The sequence below is a fragment of the Papio anubis genome, chromosome 2 (genome assembly GCF_008728515.1).
Source record: "Papio anubis isolate 15944 chromosome 2, Panubis1.0, whole genome shotgun sequence".
NCBI classification, from domain to species: Eukaryota; Metazoa; Chordata; class Mammalia; order Primates; family Cercopithecidae; genus Papio; species Papio anubis.
In genome coordinates, this window is record NC_044977.1 from 75,068,441 (window position 1) to 75,096,371 (window position 27,931).

General features: G+C 39.2%; 1 long non-coding RNA gene across 1 annotated transcript; it reads right to left on the reverse strand.

The window, feature by feature from the left end:
- Positions 1-126: 126 nt before the first annotated feature.
- On the reverse strand, positions 127-27,596 carry LOC108584548. Its single transcript, XR_001899748.3, has 5 exons — positions 22,515-27,596; positions 21,900-21,948; positions 21,157-21,262; positions 15,145-15,344; positions 127-1,736 (listed from the first exon to the last, which is right to left on the reverse strand). It is a non-coding gene; the product is annotated as an uncharacterized LOC108584548 (long non-coding RNA).
- Positions 27,597-27,931: the final 335 nt, after the last annotated feature.

The following is a 27,931-nucleotide window of genomic DNA, read 5'->3' on the forward strand; positions in this document are numbered from 1 at the left end:
AAAGTTTTGATGGAGCTTTCTGTCTGGCTGGTGGAATTGCAGGCATAACAATTTTTTAGGGGGTACAAAAATATATTTTAATATTATATTTAATATTATTATATTTAATATTAAAATATATTTATATTCACAGCAGTGTTCAGTAGAATTTGTTTTCTAAATGCTAATGTTTCCATTACATTAAAACAAAAATTTTCTTCTTCAATGACATAGCAAAATGATGCTGGCTGCAACTGATCAAAGTCTCCTCTCCATTATATGTGAGAAACTATTCTGAAAGTGATGCCTTTTGGACAATTCACAATTGGATTGCTGAGTTGAAAAATTATCTTGGTACAGGCAGGAGGAAAGGGTAAATTATAATTGCTTCTTTAAATGGATTTTATGTTGAGACTTCTAACTGATGGATTTACGGTTTGAATCAGGCTTTCAAAAAACTCTCCCAAATAAATCAGCCAACAAAAATGGTTAACCAGTTGAGGATCCAGAGATAGTATTATAATGAGACATTTAAAATAGAGATCATGAGAAAGTACTCAATTGCCGGCACGTTGCCATCTGCAAGGCTAATGTAATTATATAGACCAAATCTCATATAGTTTTTCTTTTCACCGAGTTCCTCTGGTACTTACATCCTTCCTTCACAATCTAGCCCTTGATTATGCAGTGTCTTATATTCTTCCCTTCTCGTTTTTTGGAATAAATTATGTTCCCACATCACATTGTGAATTTCTGAAGGTAAGCATGTGCCATGTACTTTTTTTTCTTTAGCAAATCGACACCCAGCTAGGGATTTGTGAGCAGAGAATAGTGGGTGAGGATCCTTCACCTATTTTTACTATTTCAAAATATCAGCCAGACATGGTAGATTTTCCCATCCTAAAGCCATTTAGGCTAAAATGTCAATTTTCTTTGCTCTTGGCTGGAAGTGTATCAACAGAATGGTAACCTTGGTTATGTTTTGCTGGCTAAATGTGCCAATTGGTTGCTGAAGACATTATAGAAATGTCTGGGATGTGTGTGAAGGACCAGTTATCAGAGCCCCATGGTTTGACAGTGAAGAATTGCAAACCATTGACTGAGCTGAACACGTTACTGTTTAACATGTGTTAGTTGACTCGGGGAAAAATACCTCTATTTCATCAAGATAATTTATTCAATTTGCTTGACCTCAAATCAAGCAGACCCAATAGTTGGCTATTGACTAAAATTTTCAATTCCAACTGTTTTGAGATAGTAGTTTCCCATATGTTGCATCAGAATTACCTGGGCAACTTTTTAGAATACAGATTCTCTGACTTCTCCTTTTCCTCCCCTCCAAGATTCTGATTTAGTAGGTCTGGGGTAAGGTCTGAATTTTACAAGCACCCAGGTAATTATTATCACAGTTAAATTAGCAACTGCTAACACAGATCAACATTGAATAACTTAAATCTAATAATAGATTTAATATTTTTAAGCCTATGAAACAAATTATTTTTCCCGCTATCAAAAACCAAAGGAGATTCCTAGAGCTCTTCTCCCCTGCTTTCAAGTGTCCTGCCTTGGAGGATCGCTAGAATGTCCCAGATCTTGTTGGCTGTTCTTTCTCCCCCGTCTTATCGCCGGTAAGCATCTTCTGTGGGACGTTCCCTTGATGAAATGTGAAGACTGCATTACTTGCCCTGATGTCAGTGGGGAATTCTCTGCTGGGAACAGAGTCTCTTTTTCCACCTTATTTCAAGGATATGGAGGCTCTAAAGGCAATGAAGGAAACACAAGAAATAAGCAGGTGACTTTAGTATAAATTATTAATTCAGAAAGGAAAAAAGGGCCTAATTTGCTTCCAGATCATATTCCAAGAGATGCACCTGACCTAACTATTATTCTCCTCTCCTTAAAAGATCACTTGTGTTTCCAACAGTATAGGCAAGGCAGACTGTGATCCTGAATGAGTTTGAATTCAGAGTGTTTTTCCAGTTTGGAAGCAGAACCCCTGGAAATGTGAATGTTTTATTTAATGTAACAATACAGTGAGAAGTCCCACTGCTGTTAGGAAAGTTGTAAATAGTTATCTAAGTAATTAAACCCAATATATTTTAATACAAATAATGCCTTGAGTTAAAAATAAACCCATGGAAATCCACATAGAGGAATTTTATTCATAGTAAACATATTTGGGGAAAGAATAATAACATTTAAAATGTTCAAAACACATTGCTAAGTGATAAAAACAAAAAGCATATACTAGCATGAACCAAATTTTGGCAGAAAAACCCAAATAGAAAAAAAATTGGCTAGCAAGAACACTGCAAAAATATTATCAGTGGTTATTTCTGGATGATATAATTAATTACAGTAATTTTTATTTATCTTATATCATAATATTCCCTTTATTTTCTAAATTTACTACACAAAACATAACTTTCTAATCAGAAAACACATCAATTTATTTTGTAAAGAATATCTGCATATATAATACCTTAGGTATTAGTCCATTTTCATACTGCTATGAAGAAATACTTGAGACTAGGTAATTTATAAAGGCAAAGGTTTAATGGACTCACAGTTCCACGTGGGTGGGGAGGCCTCACAATCATGGCAGAAGGTGAAGGAGGAGCAAAGGCACTTTTACATGGTGGCAGGTAAGAGAGAGTTTGTACAGGGGGACTTCCCTTTATTAAACTGTCAGATCTCGTGAGACTTATTAACTATCATGAGAACAGCATGGGAAAAACCTGCCCCCATGATTCAATTACCTCCTACCAGGTCCCTTCCATTACACATGGGGATTATGGGAGCTACAATTCAGGATGAGAATTGGGTGGGGACACAGCCAAACCATCTCACCTGAGATGCTCACCTAACTTTTATTTATCTATATCCATACAAAGGTTTGAATCCTGGATAAAGAATGCAGATAGAAGTTTCTTTAAAGACATGAGGCTGTAGGGTCAAATAAGAAGGAAACTGGGGCCTGGGATTGCAAGGATGGCAAATGCCTGGCAAGCTTAGGGTCAACTATCACCTGCCATATGAAACCCCTGGCAGATATTATCATTGGCGTTGACCCTCTTTCCCATAGAACCTGGGTATCAAATTTCCCCAGATCCCACCAATTACCAGCAGTTGTCTGGGGAAGGCACACAGGGAGCAGCTTACTGTCTTTGCAGGCTTAATATAGGGACCTGCCCCCAAGGCCCTATATATACTGAGGAGACACAGCAGATATAAAAAAAGAAAAGCATAGGATTACATTCCCAAGTCGAAATCACAAGAGAAAGAAGAAATGCCACAAGGCTGTCCATGATTAATTACCAAATGTATGGTGGGAGAAGATCATTTTATTTTGGGATGGTGAGAACATAAAATATTTTCCGATCTGTACCAGCTGTGTCAATATGATGTCAAAATTTCCAAAAGAAAAATGTCTGTCTTGGGGCAGCCTCCTTTCCACTCCTGATCAAAGCTGACATGCATCTAGTCAAACAGTGAACTTGTTGCACTTGAGCATGTTGGTTTATCTCTCTGTTTTTTTTTTTTCTTTAAAGTGAGTTGGCAGGCTTTGCTATGAGAGGTTGTGGCAAATATGATAATATGTAAATATTTTGCAACTGTAGGAGAAAGGCATGAAGGTTATTTAAGTATAGTAAAAGTCCACTTTAAAACTGTCTTTTATTTTCATAGACTCAGTTTATTCCAAGTTTCAAATGATAACCTCCCTTCTGCTGTGATAAAGCATTCTTTTCACTGTGCTTGGGATGGTTCCCAAAACAGATGAATTGTGGCATGATAATTAAACTCTAACCCCCCTCTCCCCTACTTGAAGGGTGTCTGTACTGCTTTTCATTCATATGTTGATATAGTTACAGAATATACTAAAGCATATTGCAGAAGCCACAAGATAGTTACTGAACGAATGAATGCAAGTTTTATTGCTTTCCAGTAATGGACTATGACAACTTCACTTTAATTTGTGAAAGCACAGTATTTTCTCATGAGGTTTCATAGGAGCAGAACATTTCATATACATTTTGGGCTGCTTGCCAAATGATGAAGAACATGAGGGCAGAGATGAATATACCATGTAAAGTCAAAAGTGGGCATTTTCACATATATATTTCACAATACTTTTTCAGTGTTGTGCTAGTAGTCAGAAAACCTAGGAGTTAGTCCCAACTTGGCCATTTACTAGTTATAAGTCCTTGGGTATTGTGAGCCTCTGTTTTATTTTGTTTTTTTTCTACACCCCAACTCCCACTTCTCCTTTATTAGGATAACAGTAGCCCAATATTCATTTGAATAACTGTGCTTTTGCATTCATTGTCCATCTCTGAGGGACTGGCATACAAATGGACCTAGTCAACCAGAACAACAGTGACTGAGAGATGAGTATGAAATCCAAACTTGGACAATTAGAGTGACTCCTGAGATATTACTTGAACTTTTAGGAGTAATTATCATTTACACTGGATCCTAAACCTGTAAATATAAAGAAATATATGAAATTGGCTAATTTATAAAGAAAAGAGGTTGATTTAGCTCATAGTTCTGCAGGGTACAAGCATGGCACCAGCATCTGCTCAGCCTCTGGTGAGGCCTTAGGAAACTTATAGTCATGGCAGAAGATGAAGAGGGAGCAGGTGTGTCACATGATGGGGGGACGGTGAGAGACAGGAAGAAGGAAGAGGAAGAGGAGGAGAGAGAGGAGGAGGAGGAAGAAGAGGAGGAGGAAGTTCCAGGCTTTTTTAGACAATCAAGTCTTGCATGAACTCACAGAGTGAGAACTCACTCATTGCCATGAGGATGACACCAAGACATTCATGAGGTATCAGCCCCCATGACCAAAACACATCCCCAAGCCTCACCTCCAACACTGGAGATCACATTTCAATGTGAGATTTGGAGCAGACAAAACATCCAAATTATAGCAATGGCCATCTCATCACTCCTGGGAATATCTGCCTAAGAATGAAGCCAAACTAGAAGAAGAGATATAAAAGAAGAGAAAGACATATTCTAGACAAATATGACTTGATTACTAAGACTCAGCCACTACTAAAACTAGAAATACCTCACTGGGCCTCAGTCCTGCGAGTCAGTAAGTTAGTTGATTTGCTTAAACTTTGAATTAGGATTTTGTGATTTGCAGCCAGAGTTTTAACCAAATGGGCAATATTCCCCTTGTGTGATTCAGGTTTCTTTTCTTTCAAGGGTTAGACATTTTAAAAAATTATTATTTTGCTTTCTAATTAAAAAGTCAATATATGTTCATTGTAAAATGATAACATTATAGAAAAGGATTATTAGGTTGTATCTGCACTTATCCGTTATTTATTGCTGTGTAACAAATCTCACCCAAATCCAGTGGCTTGAAATAATAAGTGTTTATTATTGCCCATGACTCTAAATGTTAGTTAGGTGGTTCTGCTGTTCTGGTCTAGGCTTAGCAGATCTGATTGAGGTTGCTTATGTGCCTGTGGTCAGCTGGTATATTAGCTAAGTGTTGACTGCCAGGGACAAGGGGGAATGGGGTGTCCAGACTGTATTTCTCTTATCATCCAGCAGACTAGCTTGAGGCTTGTTCTCATTGAGGCTGAATAGGGCCTTAAAAGAGCAAGTGAAAGCCTTTTGAAGCCTAGGTTTGTGACTGACATGTCTTTACTCCTGCTGCTTTTATTGGCCAAAGCAAGTCACCGTACCAGCCCACATTCAAGGAGAGAAGAAACGGACTCCGCATCTCTGTAGGAGGAGTTGAAAAATCACATTGCAAGCAGCAGAGATATGGGAAAGGAAATAACTGAGGCTAGTTTTGTAATTTCTATGTTACTTCATTCTCTCGGAAATAATCGCTGTTAATATATTAATGTATAGTCTTCTAAATTTCTCCACAATACATATCGTCTACTCTATTTTCTAGAATATATAATATATACTTCCAAAAAACATATTTTCTACTTAGTTTTATTTTTGTGGTTATGTTGACAGACAATTGATATGTGTATTATCCTGCAAGTTACTGTTTTCAACTTGACGATACGTCTTGGAACATATTTCCATGTTTATGCACATTAAGCTCTTCTAAGAGATTGAATGTAGATGATTTCACTGGCTCCGACCTTCTGAGACTCTGGGATTCTATCACTCATTATGAACTAAATTTCCAAAATCCTCAAGCTCATATCCTCAGAGTGACAGGAGAACTGCTAGATACCCAAGTAGCTAAAAAGTGGAGCCTATAATCCTGACTGGGCATATGTGTCAATTTCAAATGTTGAGTGATTTCACCCTGGCTGGTTAGAAAATTACTTAGCATTATTATTATTAATTATAATGATAATTAAAAAACTGTTTCTGTTGAAATCCCAGTAATTGACTCTCATTAGCCCATGGAAGAATGTGCTGATTGTTCCAGATATAGTGCTTGTCTTCTGGTTTGCACCAATTCAGCAAATAAGCTAAAATTGGAAGACAGAACAAGCTACTAAGAATAGGTAACCCAGTTGTAGTAAGTCAAGTGCTCACCAAATGGATTCCACAGCAATCCAATTAATGAAGGACTGGGCTCTGGCTTCTTTCTGGCTACTCGGTTTTGATAAATCAGTGAAGTCTCTAGGGCTGTTCACATTTCTTCAAAGCAAGCCCTCATAGTTCTTAAGCATCTTCAGCCTGAAGACAGCTTATACTGTAGAAACTGGCTTTGGGAATCTGAAGGACTCTTTTATGTTATGATTAAGATCTTTTTGGAAATTTCAGTTAATAAATGTTAGCTAAAAAATAAGGCAGTTATGGATCCTACAGTAAGTAATTAATTACTAAAATAATATCCTTTCAATCACTTTCCTTTAGCATTACCAAAGTAAACTTTGGTAATGTCATCAGTGACACTGACTGCCAATTGATCAGATCAATGTGATGTGAGCTTGGCTTCCGTTTCAAGATAGCCCAATAGGAACAGCTCCAGTCTGCAACTCCCAGCATGACCAACACAGAAAATGGGTGATTTCTGCATTTCCAAACTGAGATACCTGGTTCATCTCATTAGGACTGGTCAGAAAGTGGGCGCAGCCCATGGAGGGTGAGCCAAAGCAGGGCGGGGCATCACCTCATCTGGAAACTACAAGGGCTTGGGGATTTCCCTTTCCTAGCTAAGGGAAGCTGTGACAGACTTTACTGGAAAAATCAGGACACTGCCACCTGAACACCAAGCTTTTCCAATGGTCTTAGCATATGGCACACCAGGAGATTATATCCCGCGCCTGGTTCAGCGGGTTCCATACCCACGTTGCCTTGCTTACTGCTAGTCTGAGATTGAACTGCTTGGTGGCAGGCCTGGCTGGGGGAGGGGCTTCTGCTATTGCTGAGGCTTGAGTAGGTAAACAAAGCAGCCAGAAAGCTCAAACTGGGTGGAGCCCACTGCAGCTCAACGAGGCCTGCCTGCCTCTGTAGACTCCACCTCTGTGGACAGGGCATAGCTGAACAAAAGGCAGCAGAAACTTCTGCAGACTTAAACATTCCTGTATGACAGCTCTGAAGAGAGCAGTGGTTCTCCCAGCACTGTGTTTGAGCTATGAGAATGGACAGACTGCCTCCTCAAGTGGTTCCCTGACCCCCATGTAGCCTAACTGGGAGACACCTCCCAGTAGGGGCCAACTAACACCTCATACAGCTGGGTGCCCCTCTGAGATGAACCTTCCAGAGGAAGGATCAGGCAGCAATATATGCTGTTCTGCAATATTTGCTGTTCTGCAGCTTCCACTGGTGATACCCAGGCAAACAGAGTCTGAAGTGGACCTCCAGCAAACTCCAATAGACCTGCAGCTGAGGGAACTGACTGTTAGAAGGAAAACTAACAAACAGAAAGGATTAGCATCAACATCAACGAAAATGACATCCACACCAAAACCCCGTATGTAGGTCACCATCATCAAAGTCCAAAGGTAGATAAAACCACAAATAGGGGGAGAAACCAGAGCAGAAAAGCTGAAAACTCTAAAAACCAGAGCACCCCTTCTCCTCCAAAGGATCGCAGCTACTCGCCAGCAATGGAACAAAGCAGAATGGAGAATGAATTTGACGAGTTGACAGAAGTAGGCTTCAGAAAGTTGGTAGTAACCAATTTCTCTAAAATAAAGGAAGACATTCGAACCCATCACAAGGAAACTAAAAACCTTGAAAAAGATTAGACGAATGACTAACTAGAATAAACAATGTAGAGAAGACCTTAAATGACCTGATGGACCTGAAAACCATGGCATGAGAACTATGTGATGCATGCACAAGGTTCAGTAGCCAATTTGATCAAGTAGAAGAAAGAGTATCACTGAGTGAAGATCAAATTAATGAAATGAAGTGAGAAGAGAAGTTTAGAGAAAAAGAGTAAAAAGAAACAAACAAAACCTCCAAGAAATATGGGACTACGTGAAAAGACCAAATCTACGTTTGATTAGTGTACCTGAAAGTGACTGGAAGAATGGAACCAAGCTGGAAAACACTCTTCAGGATATTATCCAGGAGAACTTCCTCAACCTAGCAAGGCTGGCCAACATTCAAATTTGGGAAATGCAGAGAACACCACAAAGATACTCCTCAAGAAGAGCAACCCCAAGACACATGATTGTCAGGTTCACCAAAGTTGAAATGAAGGAAAAAATGCTAAGGCAGCCAGAGAGAAATGTTGGGTTACCCACAAAGGGAAGCCCATTAGACTAACAGCGGATCTCTCAGCAGAAACTCTACAAGCCAGAAGAGAGTGGGGGCCGATATTCAACATTTTTAAAGAAAAGAATTTTCAACCCAGAATTTCATATCTAGCCAAACTAAGCTTCATAGATGAAGGAGAAATAAAATCATTTACAGACAAGCAAATGCTGAGAGATTTTGTCACCACCAGGCCTGCCTTACAAGAGCTCCTGAAGGAAGCACTAAACAGGGAAAGGAACAACTGGTACCAGCCACTGCAAAAACATGCCAAATTGTAAAGACCATTGATGCTAGGAAGAAACTGCATCAACTAACGGGCAAAATAACCAGCTAACATTGTAATGACAGGATCAAATTCACACATAACAATATTAACCTTAAATGTAAATGGGCTAAATGCCCCAATTAAAAGACGCAGACTGGCAATTTGGATAAAGAGTCAAGACCCATCAGTGTACTGTATTCAGGAGACCCATCTCACATGCAGAGACACACTTAGGCTCAAAATAAAGGAATGGAGGAAGATCTACCAAGCAAATAGAAAGAAAAAAAAAAAGCAGGGGTTGTAATCCTAGTCTCTGATAAAATAGACTTTAAACCAACAGAGATCAAAAGAGACAAAGAAGGCCATTACATAATGGTAAAGGAATCAATTCAACAAGAAGAGCTAACTCTCCTAAATATATATGCACCCAATACAGGAGAACCCAGATTCATAAAGCAAGTCCTGAGAGACCTAAAAAGATACTTAGACTCCCACACAATAATAATGGGAGACTTTAACACCCCACTGTCAGTATTAGACAGATCAAAGAGACAACAGGTTAACAAGGATATCCAGGACTTGAACTTAGCTCTGCACCAAGCAGACCTAAAAGACATCTACAGAACTCTCCACACCAAATCAACAGAAGATACATTCTTCTCAGCACCACATCACACTTATTCCAAAGCTGACCACATAGTTGGAAGTAAAGCACTCGTCAGCAAATGTAAAAGAAGAGAAATCATAACAAACTGTCTCTCAGACCACAGTGCAATCAAATTAGAACTCAGGATTAAGAAACTCATTCAAAACTGCACAACGACATGGAAACTGAACAACCTGCTCCTGACTAACTACTGGGTAAATAATGAAATGAAGGCAGAAATAAAGATGTTCTTTGAAACCAAGGAGAATGAAGACACAATGTACCAGAATCTCTGGGACACATTTAAAGCAGTGTGTAGAGGGAAATTTATAGCACTAAATGCCCACAAAAGAAAGCAGGAAAGATCTAAAATTGACACCCTAACATCACAATTAAAAGAACTAGAGAAGCAAGAGCAAACACATTCAAAAGTTAGCAGAAGCCAAGAAATAACTAAGATCAGAGCAGAACTGAAGGAGATGGAGACACAAAAATCCCTTCAAAAAATCAATGAATCCAGGAGCTGGTTTCTTGAAAAGATCAACAAAATTGATAGACTGCTAGCAAGACTAATAAAGAAGAAAAGAGAGAAGAATCAAATAGATGCAATAAAAAATGATAAAGGGGATATCACCACTGATCCCACAGAAATACAAACTACCATCAGAGAATACTATAAACACCTCTATGCAAATAAACTAGAAAATCTAGAAGAAATGGACAAATTCCTGGACACATACACCCTCCCAAGACTAAACCAGAAAGCAGTTGAATTGCTGAATAGACCAATAACAGGCTCTGAAATTGAGGCAATAATTAATAGCCTACCAACCAAAAAAAGTCCAGGACCAGACGGATTCACAGCCAAATTCTACCAGAGGTTCTAAGAGGAGCTGGTTCCATTCCTTCTGAAACTATTCCAATCAATAGAAAATGAGGGAATTCTCCCTAACTCATTTTATGAGGCCATCATCATCCTGATACCAAAGCGTGGCAGAGATACAACAAAAAAAGGGAATTTTAGCCCAATATCCCCGATGAACACTGTTGCAAAAATCCTGAATAAAATATTGGCAAACCGAATCCAGCAGCACATCAAAAAGCTTATCCACCACGATCAAGTTGGCTTCATCCCTGGGATGCAAGGCTGGTTCAATGTATGCAAATCAATAAATGTAATCCATCACATAAACAGAACCAAAGACAAAAACCACATGATTATCTCAATAGATGCAGAAAAGGCCTTTGACAAAATTTAACAGCTCTTCATGCTAAAAACTCTCGATAAACTAGGTATTGATGGAACATATCTCAAAATAATAAGAGCTGTTTATTACAAAGCCACAGCCAGTATCATACCGAATGGGCAAAAACTGGAAGCATTCCCTTTGAAAACCGTCACAAGACAGGGATGCCCTCTCTCACCACTCCTATTCAGCATTGTGTTGGAATTTCTGGCCAGGGCAATCAGGCAAGAGAAAGAAATGAAGGGTACTCAATTAGGAAAAGAGGAAGTCAAATTGTCTCTGTTTGAAGATGACATGATTGTATATTTATAAAACCCCATCGTCTCAGCCTAAAATCTCCTTAAGCTGATAAGCAAATTCAGCAAAGTCTCAGGATACAAAATCAATGTGCAAAAATCACCAGCATTCTTATATACCAAGAACAGACAGAGAGCCAAATCATGAGTGAACTCCCATTCACAATTGCTACAAAGAGAATAAAATACCTAGGAATCCAACTTACAAGGGATGTGAAAGACCTCTTCAAGGAGAACTACAAACCACTGCTCAGTGAAATAAAAGAGGACACAAACAAATGGAAGAACATTCCATGCTCATGGATAGGAAGAATCAATATCATGAAAATGGCCACACGGCCCAAGGTAATTTATAGATTCAATGCCATCCCCATCAAGCTACCAATGACTTTCTTCACAGAATTGGAAAAAACTAGTTTAAAGTTCATATGGAACTGAAAAAGAGCCTGCATTGCCAAGACAATCCTAAGCCAAAAGAACAAAGCTGGAAGTATCATGCTACCTGACTTCAAACTATACTACAAGACTATAGTAACCAAAACAGAATGGTACTGGTACCAAAACAGAGAGATACACCAATGGAACAGACAGAGGCCTCAGAAATAACACCACACATCTGACCTTTGACAAACCTGACAAAAACAAGCAATGGGGAAGGAGTCCCTATTTAATAAATGGTGCTGGGAAAACTGGCCAGCCATATGTAGAAAGCTGAAACTGGATCCCTTCCTTACACCTTATACAAAAATTAATTCAAGATGGATTAAAGACTCAAATGTTAGACCTAAAACCGTAAAAACCCTAGAAGAAAACCTACGCAATTCCATTCAGGCCATAGGCATGAGCAAGGACTTCATGATTAAAACACTAAAAGCAATGGCAACAAAAACCAAAATTGACAAATGGGATCTAATTAAACTAAAGAGCTTCTGCACAGCAAAAGAAACTCCCATCAGAGTGAACAGGCAACCTATAGAATGGGAGAAAGTTTTTGCAATCTACCCATCTGACAAAGAGCTAATATCCAGAATCTACAAAGAACTTAAACAAATTTACAAGAAAAAATCAAACAGCCCCATCAAAAAGTGGGCAAAGGATATGAACAGACACTTCTCAAAAGAAGACATTTATGCAGCCAACAGACACATGACAAAATGCTCATCATTACTGGCCATCAGAGAAATGCAAATCAAAACCACAGTGAGATACCATCTCACACCATTCAGAATGGTGATCATTAAAAAGTCAGGAAAAAACAGGTGCTGGAGAGGATGTGGAGAAATAGGAACACTTTTACACTGTTCGTGAGACTGTAAACTAGTTCAACCATTGTGGAAGACAGTGTGACGATTCCTCAAGGATCTAGAACTAGAAATACCATTTGACCCAGCCATCCCATTACTGAGTATATACCCAAAGGATTATAAATCATGCTGCTATAAAGACACGTGCACACGTATGTTTATTGCAGCACTATTCACAATAGCAAAGACTTGGAACCACCCCAAATGTCCATCAATGATAGACTGGATAGAGAAAATGTGGCACATATACACCATGGAATACTATGCAGGCATACGCAGGCATAAAAAAAGATGAGTTCATGTCCTTTGTAGGGACATGGATGAAGCTGGAAACCATCATTCTGAGCAAACTATCGCAAGGATAGAAGACCAAATACCGCACGTTCTCATTTATAGGTGGGAATTGAACAATGAGAACACTCGGACACAGGGTGGGGAACATCACACACCAGGACCTGTTGTGGGGTGGGGGAAGTGGGAGGAATAACATTAGGAGAAATACCTAATGTAAATGGTGAGTTAATGGGTGCAGCACACCAACATGGCACATGTATACATATGTAACAAACCTGCGTGTTGTGCACATGTACCCTAGAACTTAAAGTGTAATAATAAAAAAAAATGTGGCACATATACACCTTGGAATACTATGCAGCCATAAAAAAGGATGAGTTCATGTCCTTTGTAGCGACATGGGTGAGGCTGGAAACCATCATTCTCAGCAAACTATTGCAAGGACAGAAAACCAGACACCACATGTTGTCACTCATAGGTGGTTATTGAGCAATGAGAATGCTTGGACACAGGGTGGGGAACATCATACACCAGGGCCTGTTGTGGGGTTGGGGGTTGGGGGAGGGATAGCATTAGGAGAAATACCTAATGTAAATGACAAGTTAATGGGTGCAGCAAACCAACACGGCACATTAATACATATGTAACAAACCTGCATGTTGTGCACCTGTACCCTAGATCTTAAAGTATTTTTTTTTTAAAAAAGTGACATGAGCTAAGAGCAGGTGGACTTCTATATCTTCCATAAAGCAATTTTTTCATTCATTCATTTGTTCGTTCAAAAAATGTTGAGCATGAACTGTTTGCTAAGCCTGCACTATGATCTGGGAATATAAAGATGAATAAAACACACTTTTTGTCCTTAAGGTCTTACATTTTTGTAGAGGGAGATTGATACTTACAATGTGATGTGAGAGTTTCATGAACAGAAATTGATTTAGTAGTCTAAAAGAAAATTGAGATAGCTTATAAAGATACATAAAATATGGCCTGAATTACATTATAATAATATAACAGCACATGTTTATGTAATATTTCTATCCTTCCTAAGCACTTTGTATGAATTAACTTATTTAATTCCCTTAAAGCCCTACAAGTGCCATTATTTTCTTCATTTTACAGAAAATACATATGAGGCATAGAAAGGTTAAGTACTGTGTTAGTCTGGGTTCTCCAAGGAAACAGAATCAATTTTGTGTGTGTGTGTGTGTGTGTGTGTGTGTGTGTGTGTATAGGAGCCAATTTCTTAAACTGTGCAGTGAAGGCCCACAGGCTAGAGACCCAGGGAAGAGATGTGCTTGAGTGTGAAGGCAGTCTGGAGGCAGGATTCATTCTTCCTCAAGGGACTTCAGTCTTTTTCTCTTAAAGCCTTAAACTGATTGGATAAGGGCCACCTCCATTATGGAGAGTAATCTGTTTTTCCTAAAGTCTATAGATTTCTGTGTTAATCACATCTAAAAAATAACTTTCACAACAAAACCGAGACTGGTGTTTGACCAAAAACTGGATACTATGACCTAGCCAACTTGATGCATAAAATTAACCATCACAGTTCACCCTTTGCCGACTTTGTACCCACACACATCTTCTCAAACCAGACTTACTCCCCAAATAAAGACAACAACAAGGTCATACTTCTGCTTAACATGATACAAATGTCCTGTATACAACTGAAAATCCACTAACCATTTCCCCTTGGGGAAGAGGTTGCAATGTCCTTGAGTAATATTCACTCTTCTCCTTGATATCCTGTAACTTAAATACTATGGTATAAAGTTAACAGTACTTAAATACTATGGTATAAAGTTAACAGTACTTAAATACTGTAATACAAAGTCAGTATAGCTTATGTTGTATGACAAGGGGATAAAAGGAAGAAAACAAAGATACTTGAATATGTGTATATATTATGTATATATGTGTGTGTGTGTACATCCTCTCATTCTCCAGGGTCTCTCCAGGAGGGCTGTCTTCCACCAAGCTTGCCTGCACATATTTCTATATATACACATACACACACACACACACACTATATATATAGATACACACACACACACACACACACACACACCCCTAGGTACATACACACACATTCGTAATAAAATGAGGAAATATTTATAACAATTACAGACCTCCTTTCTGCAGTAAGTCAAATAGTCATAGCTGGTCTTTACCTTCTTTCACTACCCCTTCCATATTCCCTTTGCTCTCAGCAAGCACCTCAGCTGGTCATGATTCTATTCTTAAAGATTAGAATAAATTTACAATTCCATTACTGAAGGATCTGGGACATTACTAGTCCTGCCTGAATTGGGCTGGCATAGTTTTCCATTGACTTTAATCACAGGGCATGGTAGTGTTAGGAGACACCCTAAGAGAGCTCCTGTACTCCAGCAATACCCTTTCTTACCTTCAATGTGGAGTAGCAGTCCAATTTCTCCCTGGTAATCAGCATCAATCACCCCAGCCATCACACCCACTCTCTTCTTTGCTCATTGATTCAGAGCCATGAGGAGCCCAAAGTGTCACAGCAGCGGTCTTAAATTCCAGGTCAATGGATTAATTTTTGTTTCTCCTGGTGGAACTATTCCTCCTTTTAGAATAAGGCCTCTAGAATGGCAGAGAATAAGGTCTCAGGGACAGAAAATAAAACTTTTGGTAGTGGATCACTAGGGGTCTTTGCCAGTAGACCACCCCTTGATTCCTGGACCCATGAATGCTAGCTATGGGAGAAGTAACACCATATATTGGATACTGATTCAGAGCATATACTGCCTCCTGGAGCACTTTGCCCCAGACCTTCACTGTAGCTGGCACTGTAATTGAGTCTTCAAAAGGCTATTCCATCATTCTGTCAAGCCAGCTACTTCAGGATGGTGAGAAATATAGTAAGATTAGTGAATCCCATGAGCCACACTTCATTTGCCGTGAAGTGAGTTGCTTGATCAGAAGCAATTGTAGAATACCATGAAGCTGGATAGGCATTCTGCTAGTCTACAGATGCTAGTTCTGGCAGAAGCATTACATTTAGGGAAGGCAAATGTGTATCCAGAATAAGTGTCTATCCCAGTAAGGACAAAATGCTGCTCTTTCCATGGTGGAAGGGGTCCACTGTAATCAACCTGCCACCAGGTAGCTGGCTGATCATGCTGGGAAAAATGCCGCCATCTTGGGGACTTAGTGGTGGTCTCTGTTGCTGGCAGAGGTTACAATCACACAGGTAGTAAGGGAATGTGGTTCCAAAGTCATGTCTTAACTGTTATGCCTTAGCTGGCCTGTTACAGTGAGAAGTGGACCAAAAAGCAGGCACAAAAAATAAAGTCCCCCATCCAAAGTTTCATGTGTTCAAGATGAAGTACTGAATAAGATTGAGGAAACCTGACTTTGATTACAAGTCAGTCAGAAACTTCTTATACTTCTTGGGAAGCTTCCTTTCTCCTTCTGTGCCTCATCTGTAAAAATCATGGTGTTGATTTAAATCATGGATCTTGAATAAGAAATACTATTTGACCCAGCAATCCCATTACTGGGTATATACCCAAAGGATTATAAATCATTCTACTATAAAGACACATACACACGTATGTTTACTGCAGCACTGTTCACGATAGCAAAGATTTGGAACCCACTCAAATGCCCATCAATGATAGACTGGATAAAGAAAATGTGGCACATATACACCATGGAATACTATGCAGCCATAAAAAAGGATGAGTTAATGTCCTTTGCAGGGACATGGATGAAGCTGAAAACCACCATTCTCAGCAAACTAACACAGGAACAGAAAACTAAACACCGCATGTTCTCACTCATAAGTGGGAGTTGAACAATGAGAACACATGGACATAGGGAGGAGAACATCACATACCAGGGCCTGTCAAGGGCTGGGGGGCTAGGGGAGGGATAGCGTTAAGAGAAATACCTAATGTAGATGACGTGTTGGTGGGTGTAGCAAACCACCATGTCACATGCAGACCTTGAAACAAACCTGCACGTTCTGCACATGTATCCCAGAACTTAAAGGGGGGGGGGGGGGGGGAAGCTAACTTAAAAAAAAAAAAGAATGATCTGGCAGTGGGATTCAAAGACCTCTGAGGGGGTAATTAGAGAGACCAAACAGGTGAATTTCTGAGTGTCTTCCCCTGGCCATCCTACCAAGAGAAACTTAACTTTCATCTAGTTTCATCTATTAGAGTTTGAAGACCTCTAGACTAGAAGATTGAGACCTTTTTTTTTTTAACATTATAGAGAAATGAGACTGAGATTTGATCAACATTACTATATTACAAGTTCCTGTCCTTATGAGTGTTCAACCTAGAAACTGTTTTCAGTTACTTATGGCTTAGTGGCTTAACACAACCATGTATTTTCTTACAATTCTGTCAGTTGACTAGGGGGTCTTTTCCCCAACATAGTGTTGACTGGAATACCTCATTAAGTTTTAGTCAACTGGTGGCTAGGCTTGGCTGTGATCCTTAAGCCCTTCCCTCACATATCTGAGGTCTCAGTGCTTGCTGATTAGGAAGGCTTTGTTCTTCACCTCCTGTTCTCTCATCTTCTAGGGCCTCTCCATGAGGCCCCTCTTTCACCAGGCTAACCTGTACTTGGGTAGCATGGTGACCTCTTTAGGTAGCATTTCTGCCATATTCGATTGGTCAATGAAAATCACAACAATCCAGATTCAAAGAGAAAAGAGACAGACCCCCACCTCTTGGTGGAGGAAGCTGCGTGTATATACAGGGAGGAGAGGAATTATTGGTGGCTTCACTTTGTTTCCATTGATTTTTCTCTATTGTTTCTGTCTTCTCTATTTCATTAATTTCTGCGCAAATCTTTGCTATTAATATTTCCTTTCTTCGATTCGCTTGGAATTAGCTTACTCTTCTTTTTCTAGTACCTTAAGTTTGAAGGTTATGTTATAGAGATCAAGACTTTCTTCTCTTCTAATGTAGGCATTTACAGCTATTAATTTCCCTCCAAGCACTATTTTACCTGCATCCTGTGAGTTTTGATGTGTTGTGTTTTCATTGTTATTCATCACAAAATATTTTCTAATTTCCTTTGTGATTTCTTCCTTCATCTATTGGTTATTTAGGTATGTGTTGTCTAATTTTCACATATTTGTGAATTTCCCAAATTTCTTTTCATTAATGATTTCTCATTTTATTTTCTTGTGGTTACAGAATATTCTTAGTATGATTTCAGTCATTTTACATTCATCGAGAATTGTTTTATGGCCTAGATATGGCCTATCCTAGAGACTGTTCCATGTGTAATTGAGGAGAATGTGTATTCTGCTATTGTTGGTGGAATGTTTTATAGATTTCTGTTATGTCTAATTGGTTGATAGTATTGTTAAAGTTTTCTTTTTCCTTGTTGATCTCCTGTCTAGTTGTTCTATACATTATCGAAAGTGGAGTATTAAAGTTCTATTATTGTTGAATTGTCTATTTCTTCCTTCACTCCTGTTAGTTTTACTTCTTATGCTTTGAGGTTCAATTTTAGATTAAAAAATGTTTATCTTTCTGTATGACTGGCCCTTTTGCCATCATAAAATATCCCTTTTTATCTCAGAACTTTTTGTTATTATATTTTTGAGATGGAGACTTGCTTTGTCGCTCAAGCTGGAGTGCAGGGGCGTGATCTTGGCTCACTGCAACCTCCACCTCCTGGGTTCAAGTGATTCTCCTGCCTCAGCCTTCTGAGTAGCTGGGATTACAGGTGCCCAACACCACACCCGGCTAATTTTTATGTGTGTGTATTTTTAGTAGAGACGGGGTTTCACCATGTTGGTCAGGCTGGTCTCAAACTCCTGACCTCAAGTGATCCACCTGCCTTGGCCTCCCGAAGCGCTGGGATTACAGATGTGAGCCACCGCACCTGGCCTCTCAAAACTTTTTATTCTAAAGTTTATCTTAACACTTTTTGTTCCAAAGTGTGTTTGTCTAATATTAATGCAGTTTTTAAAATGGTTGCTCTTTAAATAATACATCTTTGTCTATCCTTTTACTTTCTCTGCATTGTGTCTTTGAATTTAAAGCGTGTCTCTTGTAGAGGTATATAGTTGGATCTTGTTTTTTATCCATGTCTGCTTTTCAAATGAATTGCTTAATGCATTCACATTTACTGTTACTACTGTCTAGTTGGCTTTGTGTCCGCCATTTTGCTTTTTATTTTCTATATGGCTCATGTCTTTTTTGTTCCTCTGTTCCTCCTTTACTACTTTCTTTTGCATTAAGTATTTTCTTATAAACATTTTAATTCCTTTAATGATATTTTCACTTTTTATTTTTAAGTTATTTTCTTAATAGTTGCTCTGGGGCTTACTACACACATTTTAAATAATCAGAATTGACTTAGATTTATACAAACTTAATTCCAGTGAGATACATAAACACTACTTTGATATAGTTCTATTCTGTTTTCCCCCTTTTAAGTCATTATTGTTATATGTATTATATTCATATATGTTGCAAACTCTATATTTTTGTAATTATTGCTTTATATAATTTTATGTCTATTAAGGAAACTGAGCCTGGGAAACATAGCAAGTCCTCATCTTTACAAAAACAAACAAACAAACAAACAACCATCAAAAAAATTAGCCAGGCATGGTGGCACATGCTTGTGGTCGCAACTACTTGGGAAACTGAGGTGTGAGTTTCACTTGAGCCCAGGAGGTCAAGGCTGTAGTGAGCTGTGTTCATGCCACTGTACTTCAACCTAAGCAACAGAGCAAGATCCTGTCTCAAAAAAAAAAAAAAAAAAAAAGAAAAAAGAAAAAAGAAAAGAAAAAGAAAGAAAAGAAAAAGAAAACAGAGAAGACAGGAGAGTACATACTTATTTGTAGAGTTTTCTTTTAATATTAATCATCCTATCTGCCATTTCTTGTTCTTTTCATTTATTTCTGTGGATTCAAGTTACTGTTTGGTGTCATTCCTTTTCTTCAATACAGCTTTGCTCTTACCCACCATCTTTGTGCTCTTATTGTCAAATATTCTACACTTCTATGTTACAAGCCTGTAGCAATACAATTATATACATATGTTTTATGCAAGTGCTTTGTAAATCAGTTATTATAAGAGAAAGGAGAAGAAATTCATACTATCTTTTATAATAACATATTTACTTTTACCAGTGTACTTGTTTTTTATTTTGTTTTTCATGTGGATTTGAAGTAGCATCTGGGATTACTTTGTTTCAGCCTAAAGAACTTCCATTAGTATTTCCTGTAAGAGGAATTCCTGACAATCTTTGGAGAAAATCTATCTCAAATTGTTACAGAATTCAATAAAGCCACACACTGGACTAGAAGCATATCAACTCTACCCACCACCAACAGATGGCATTAGAGGGTCCATCAATAGCATCATCAGTACACTTATGATGACCTTGCTTGCAGCCATAACTGTTAAGTAGAGGGAATTTCAATGATGCTGAGGCGAGTGCAAAGCAAGCCTTCTGGGGAAAGATCCTAGGGTCAGAGGAAGGGAAACTCTCAAGCATGGGCCAAGGCTGCAGAGCTGTCAAAGGGGTTCCCTTGGTTGATATGATCCACAAAGCAGAGGAAAGGAGGCTTACAGCTCTGGCTCCTTCCCAAGACAAAGAAAATATTCCCAATTATACTGAGGCAGCTTGAAAATAGGTCATATCTACTGTCTCAGTTATTTTGCAGTGACCCTGTAATCTAAACCAGCTTCCTTGCTCTCTATTTAATTTGGAAAAATCATTAAAACAAAACAGAACAAAAGCCCAATTAGGAAGGACCTGCTACGTAACAGATAATTATTGCTTTTTCAGAAAATGAGTATCTTTGGCTATACCTGGATTGGGAGAGGCAGTGCCAAACACCCTGGGTCTGGTACTATGCTGGACATCATCAACAATTTCTCACTAATGTCTCATGAAAACAATGCTGTGAGTCAGATGTTATTATCTTCTGTTTATAGAAGCAGAATCTGGAGCCCTGAGAATTTAAGTAACTGGCCCAGGTCCCAAAGCTAGTAAGTGGAAGAGAGTTGAAATGTGGGTCTTTGTGTCCCAGATCTCGTGACAGTTGTAAGGGTCAAAACAGTAAATTTTAGATTGTGAGAGCTCCTTTTAGCCCCTGGTTCAGCTAGGACCATTTTTCTTAACATCCCAACTTTCTGCCCGCACCCAGTTTATGTTCTGGTTAACTCTTGTGTGTGTAGACTGATGCCCTAATGTAAGTACATTCTATTGATTCAATGGTTTGTAAATTTTAGCAAAATAATGATTGCTTTTTAGTCTTCTCACTGGTTCAAAGGAACACATGGTGCCACATTTTTCTTCTCAGTAGTAAAAGCTTAAACTAGGATTTGTTTGTGTGTAAAGTTGTCTTGCAGGTCATGATACGCTGAATGCTTTTATGAGAGCATTACAATAGAAGCTAATTAGATACCTGGTTGCTGGATTAAAAAATGCCAGTCTGGCTGCCAGGAGATCTTTGTTGCATTTCTATTTCTACCATGAACCATTGCATGACCTAGAGCAAGTCATTTCTCCATCTGGAAAAAGAGAGGGTTTTATTTGATACTGCTAAGTTTCCATTGCCTCAGTACTAAGACTTTGTTGTGGCTTCATCAGATCCCTAGAGGTTGGGAGAAGAGCAACTTGACAGACCTGGGAGCTTGTTACTTGTCCCACCATCTCTCCAGCTATACTACACTACAGGACACACTAGCCAATTGCCCAGACACTTGCCTATCTAACTTCTTCTTTCCCACCCAACTTGTCCATTCCCATTTGAAGCCTCATACATTATTACTCTCTGAGTCTTTTGGTTTCTGAATTCATGAAGTCACTTTTTTGGTACCACTTTTTCCCCGAAACATTAATATAATGGTCACATTTGCTGCCTTATGTTGAGCCCCACTATATCCTTGTTATGTTCTGAATGCCTACTATGTGAACTGCTAAAACAATTTTGCACGGACAGTCTCATTTAACCCTCACAACATGCCCTTAAGGAGGGGTACCATTGTAATCCCCATTGTAGAAATGAAGAAAATGAAGGCTGGAGAAGGTAAGAGGCAAAACTAACATTGGAACTTAGGATCTAACACCAGCACCTGTGCTGTTAGCCTTCAGGGCACCCCGCCCCCCATGATAAATGAAAGACTGGAAAGCATCAGCACCATTCACCTGGAGTGAGTCTTGAGGGTGAGGCTCGTCTTCCCAAACTGTGTGTCCACTTTCCAATGGGGAAGGAATGAAGTGAATATTAGAAAATCACAACAATGTCCAGTCTAAAGGTTTTAGGTAAAATTGCTAAAAATAATTTGTGTCCATACAGGAAGTTATCAGTAGTTCGTAGCTAAGAGCTATTTATGAAGGTAGGGGGCCAGAACATAAAAAGGGTCACTATGGTGTTCCCAAAGGCAGGTAGGAAAGATAGGACCTTCCCACTGAGTTGGAGGATCTGAGAATTTAGACCAACAGTTCAAGCTTTTGGCTACTACGTCTCCTGTCACAATTACACCCAGCTGAGTTATATACTCAAGCAAGTTCCTTCAAAATGGCTTCAAGGACTATTCCATCTGGGAAGTTCCTGGTGTCGTGGGCCTCTGGCGTCATCCCTTTGGCCACAAGACCTGAGAGTTGTTCCAGCAAGCTCAGACCCTCCCACCCCCTCAACATGAGATGCTTCTCATGGAAAATACTGAGTGAGGCAACAGAGGGGAGACACTTGTCCCTTCCTACATTGCCTCCATTCTTTTGGTCGAAGGGATTTTAGGAAGAGGGAGGAACATTACTCACAGAAAACTCCAAGCATTAGACTTTGTGCTCAGGTTGTTCATAATTAGCTTGGGAATTAACATTAAGGAAGGTTTGTTACAATTTCGAAGATCAGGAACACTGGTCTGCAATAGAAAAAGCATCAATTTTTCTATTGTTATTTTGGTGATAGAAAGCAGTTTTGTAGTAGAGCTCTCTGTTGCCATATAATATTTCTCTGTAGATCACATATCCTGGCTTAATATCTAGATGGCAGGTTATGTGTTGTGTTCTTGAGTGAACTTGGCACATATACAACTTGAGTCAAGCTGAGCAAATTCTCATGTTGCCAAAACCAATCCCCTATTGGGGATTTACCCTCCACTTCTGCATTGGCCCTCCACCTGGGAAATATGCACACGAAGGAGATCTTCAGGCTACTTGCCATTGCCTATTGTTCTCCAAGGACAATCTGATATTGTCTTTTATATGGGTAGGAAAATAGAGGCACTTGTTCGAGAATAAATAGCAAACATGCAAAATCTAGATTGTTCCCCTCTATGTAGTAGAAAAAAGCCCTAAAACATAATAAATAATAGTTCCTTCTATAGGTACTTCTCGAAAAAAAGTGAAACTATTTTTTAGAATAAAACACCTTGGGGAATAAACCTTCTTTTAACATTCTACTTTCAATAATGTTTATGCAAATGATTTCATTTTTATTCCTTGTGCCAAATACAAATAACGATAGTCCATTCCTAAAGCTTAACAAAGAGCTGTTCTAATGATGTTGTTTTGGTTTTATGGATTCATTTAGCTAGAGGCACATGTTTACAATAGCCAAACAGGATTTTATGGAGTAATTAGTGGTTAGAAAGAAGCAAACATAAACATTTTTCAAAACAGAGGGGACCCAAGTGCTTCTGATAAGCAGATAGCTTGCAATGTTTTTACCATTCCACCACAGTTGTCTACTCTGAACACTAGCTATAATTCCTACAGGCTCAAAGGCACTATGTTCCTAAGCAGTGGTGCCAGGGAAGAGTGCCCTCAATGGCTTGGATAGGAAGACCTGGGTCTAAGATCAATCTTCCTTTAGACAAAGAAAAGTGTGGCTTTTGTGTTATGATTCAAAAAGTTCTGATGCTGGCACACTTGGGGCTTGGAAAAGGTCTAATGACATCATAATATCCTTTTACTATACCTACCCCTCAATGGCTCACCAACAAGCTAAGTAAAAAGAATGTGCTTCCTAGGTAAATGCAACTTTAAGGCAAATCAAGTTTTCACCCTCTAACAAGACTGTTGACCACAATCTCCTAATATATGAAAATTCTGGAGCTAACTAGGTTTTGGAAAACCCTTCCCTTCCTAGAGGGACTTATCTGCATCATCAGTTTCTGTACCTATAACGCTGTCATAGACACTCTGGCTTTAACTTTCATCTCTGAGCACATAGAAGCCTCTGTGAAGTGAGGATACTCCTGGAAGGATACCTGGCTTTTGATGATCCCTGCATCTTGCCTTCATGGTCTTGTGTAATCCTCTTCTGTTAGGAATGATGGACCTAGTAACTTGCTTCTAAGGGATAGAATAGGGCAAAGTGATGGGATGTCACTTCTGGAACTGGGTTATCAAAGTCTGTGATTCCTGTTTTGCTTTCAATCCCTCACTCTTTCTCATTTGCTTTTCCTGATGGTAGCCAGTTGCCATGTTCTTAGCTACCCTTCAGAGAAGTCCATGTAGCAAGAAATGGAGGGAATCCTTTGCCAACACCCAGTGAGAAACTGAGACTCTCATCCTATAGCCTATGGGGATATGAAACCTGCCAACAATCATGTCAGTGAGCTTGGAAGTGGATCCTTCCCCAGTTGAGCTTTCAGATGAGACCCCATCCCCAGAGAGACACCTTGATTACAGCTTAAAGGATGCTGAGACAGAGGTCCCTGTGCACTGCTCCTGCATACCTGACCCAAAGAAACTCTGAGATAAAAAATGTTTTAAACCATTGAGTTTTAGGTCTCAAAGTAAAATGTCCAGCCTAAAGTAATATAATTACTAAAGCTGATTTCAATCTTTATCCTGAACCTTCAATTTTGTACTTTTTATTTCTTTATCTTCCTTTATAAAAATAAATTACATATTTTGTTTTTTCACACAGGCATGTAGCGTTTGCTTGAATAATTACAATCATAATTTATTTCTGGCTAAAATTGTATACACCTCTTTGGATCTTTCCTGGACCTTTTTTTCTAAAACCATATTGAATTCTTAAATATGAAAGAGACCTCTTTGCAATTAAAAGAAACCAAACTTAAGTTAAGGGAAAAAGAGACTTTATTAGCTCATGTGTCTGAAAAGTCCAAGGCAGCGAATCCTGACTTCAGCATGACTAGATGCAGGAGTTCAAATCCTGCCATCATGATTTAATCACTCTCTCTGTTTCTCCACTATCCTCAATCCCTGCTTTCCATACCTCTATCTCTGTATTTTGCCTTCTATTATCCTGTCTTTATTCCTAAGGCAACTTTTTCTTTCCTGTTAGCCAAGATACCACCCCAAAGCTAGAAAATCTAGAGAAAAGGACATCATCTCTTTTCTCCAGAGTGGGCATTGATCTCCCTGGAGGTCTCTAATTGGCTCTGCTGGATCATGTGTTGTGTTCCTTGAACCAATCACTGTATCCAGGATATTCTGATGGGCCAGGTTGGACCACATATCTGTCCACAAGGCAAAAGACTCCAAGTTGCTTGGTAGATAGCCCAGAAAAATCATATGGCATTGGGATAGGAAGAGTTCCTAAAAGGGAAAAAGAGTCGCAAGCAGTCAAAAGGTACCATAAGCACACTAAGTAGAAAGATAATTTATTAGAATGAAATTGTTATTTATTGCCACATAAAAATCACCCCAAACATAATGGCACAAAGCAACAATAATCATTTATTATTATTGCTGTTAGTCTTCAGGGTTGAATAGGCTTAGCTAGATGATTCTCACATGGGGTCATTAAAACAGTTGCAGTGAAATGGTGGCTGAGCTGGTGTCACCTCGAAGGCATCCTCACTCATGTATTTGGTGCCTGGACTAGGATCACTCAAACAACTCTAATTCCTTTCTCTCGCTCTTGCTGTCTCTGTGGTCTCTCTACATGGTCTCTCCAGTATGGTGGTTATAGGTGACCAGACTTCTTACATGGTGGCTCAGGGCTCCAGAGGCCTATGTCCCAAGAGGAGAGACAGCCCGGTACCTTTTATGGATCTAGCCTCAGCAGTCATACAACACCACTTCCACTGCCTTCTCTTTGTCAGAAGTGAGCCACATTCAATGGGAGTGAAATGAGATTCCATTCCTGATGAAATACGCATCCAAGAATTTGGGGACACATTTTAAAACTATCACATTCAGATTTTAAAAACTGTTTTCTTTCTTTCTAGACCAGCACATAATTATGAATTATTCCCTGCTGTGGTCAAGATTTGACTGAGACCCAAGTGTGGTTGATAGAGGAAAGTGATAAAGTCATCAAATCCAAGGATTGAGGTTTTTAATTTCTGAACTAGAAAACATTGAAATTTATCTTCTTAATCAGTACTTCTAATCCTAATGAAACATGATTTAATACTCAGAATGTATACACATGCAGATATGTATTTTTTCATTTGTTTATTGTCTTCAGCAATCCTCATGGTGAAGGGCGGCCAGTGCATGTGCTCATTTATAAGCCATTGTACTTCTCCTGCATATGGAGGATTCTGGATATGTTCAGGGGTTTGTTTTCTTGTACAGATAATCATTTTTATTGAGGAAAGATATTCCAAACAGTAGAATTGCTTTCTGCTCTGTAAATTTGTCTGCTGTCTGCATTCCACTATTTGTAATATATTTCCCAAGGGTTTCTAAACTTACAATTCTGTGTGTGTGTGTAAATAAATGATTTAAAATGCTTTATTAGCAAAGCCAAGGGAAGTGGTCCTTCTTTTCTCTGTGGAAGAAATGTTAACGATTGGTCTTATCAACTGTATTTGCAACAAACTGGGATTGTAATGTTGGGTAAGTCACATCATCTTTATGTGCCTCAGTTTGTTGGTTTACATTGGACATGGAGTTTAATGCATTCAGCTTATTGCACGTATCTAAACCCACAAACTTTACAACCTGAGGTTCGGCATGAAACAAACACAAAAAAAGCCCTCCTGTCTGTGTACATCACCAAATTCCTCCTAGATGTGCCTAAACCCCACAAATTTTAAAGTGGACGTGCTCAGTCTCCCAGTAATTCTCTGCTGCCTCTGGGCCACTACCATTTACTTTGATTCCTCCCCTGCTGATGAGATACAGGAAGAGATGAATGGCAAAATGGATTTTCTAATACTATTATTTCCCTACTGGTAAGATACAAGGAAAAGAGGAAAAACAAGATGCATTTCACAATATCATTTGGGGTTACTTGATATGGTGGGAGTTGTGAATACAGCTGAGTCTCCTGGTATTACAGTAATTGAGCTCATTAATGCAGGCAGAGTAACAAACCAGGCTGACTCTTAGGAAGGGAATCCTCTTAATGTCTTTTATCTGTAAACAAGGTCCAAACTAGGGGAACATTGAAGGTCCTGGTCAGCAGTAAGCCCTTGCTTTCAGAACCGTATTTACCCATTGCCTAGTACATAGTGCGAGTTCAATAAATATTCATTAAGTTAATTTATCCAAGTAGCAAAATGTTGTGGAAAGAGTATAGCTGTTGAATGCAGACAGACTTGAGTTCCATTCTCAGTTCTTTTAACTATGACCTTGGAAGTGTTACGTGTGGCCTCTGTATCAATCCACATGCAACTGAAAAAAACAGAAATCACTCAATGTATTGAAATTGCAGGGATATAGTGCAGAGAATTCATTATACAGATGATAGAAGCAAGGCTGAGAAGCCAACAGGAGTCACTGAGGCAACTCAAACAGAAGCAATGGAAGGAAACTCATCCCATGCTTGGGGTGGGGGTCAAAGAGAAGAGGTAAAATTACTGACGCTCTGGGCCTGGGGTCAACTGACATGAGGCCACCAGCCAAGAAAATTTTGGTTAAGGTCTCTCTCTTTTTTTTTTTTTTTCCTGAGATAAGGTCTCACTCTGTCACCCAGGCCAGAGTGCAGTGGCACAATTTTGGCTCACTGAAGCCTCTGGCTCCTGGGTTCAAATGATTCTCCTACCTCAGCCTCCCAAGTAGCTGGGATTACAGGCACGTGCCACCAGACCTGGCTAATATTTGTATTTTTAGTAGAAATAGGGTTTTGCCATGTTGGTCAAGCTGGTCTTGAACTCCCACATGCCTTGGCCTCCGAAAGTTCAAGGACTACAGGTGTGAGCCACCGCGCCCGGCCTGAGCTCTCATTTTTATAGTTTGTATCATGGAACAGAAAATAGAGTAATTAAAATTATGTGTTTTTTTTCAAAGTACCTATGTCTCCA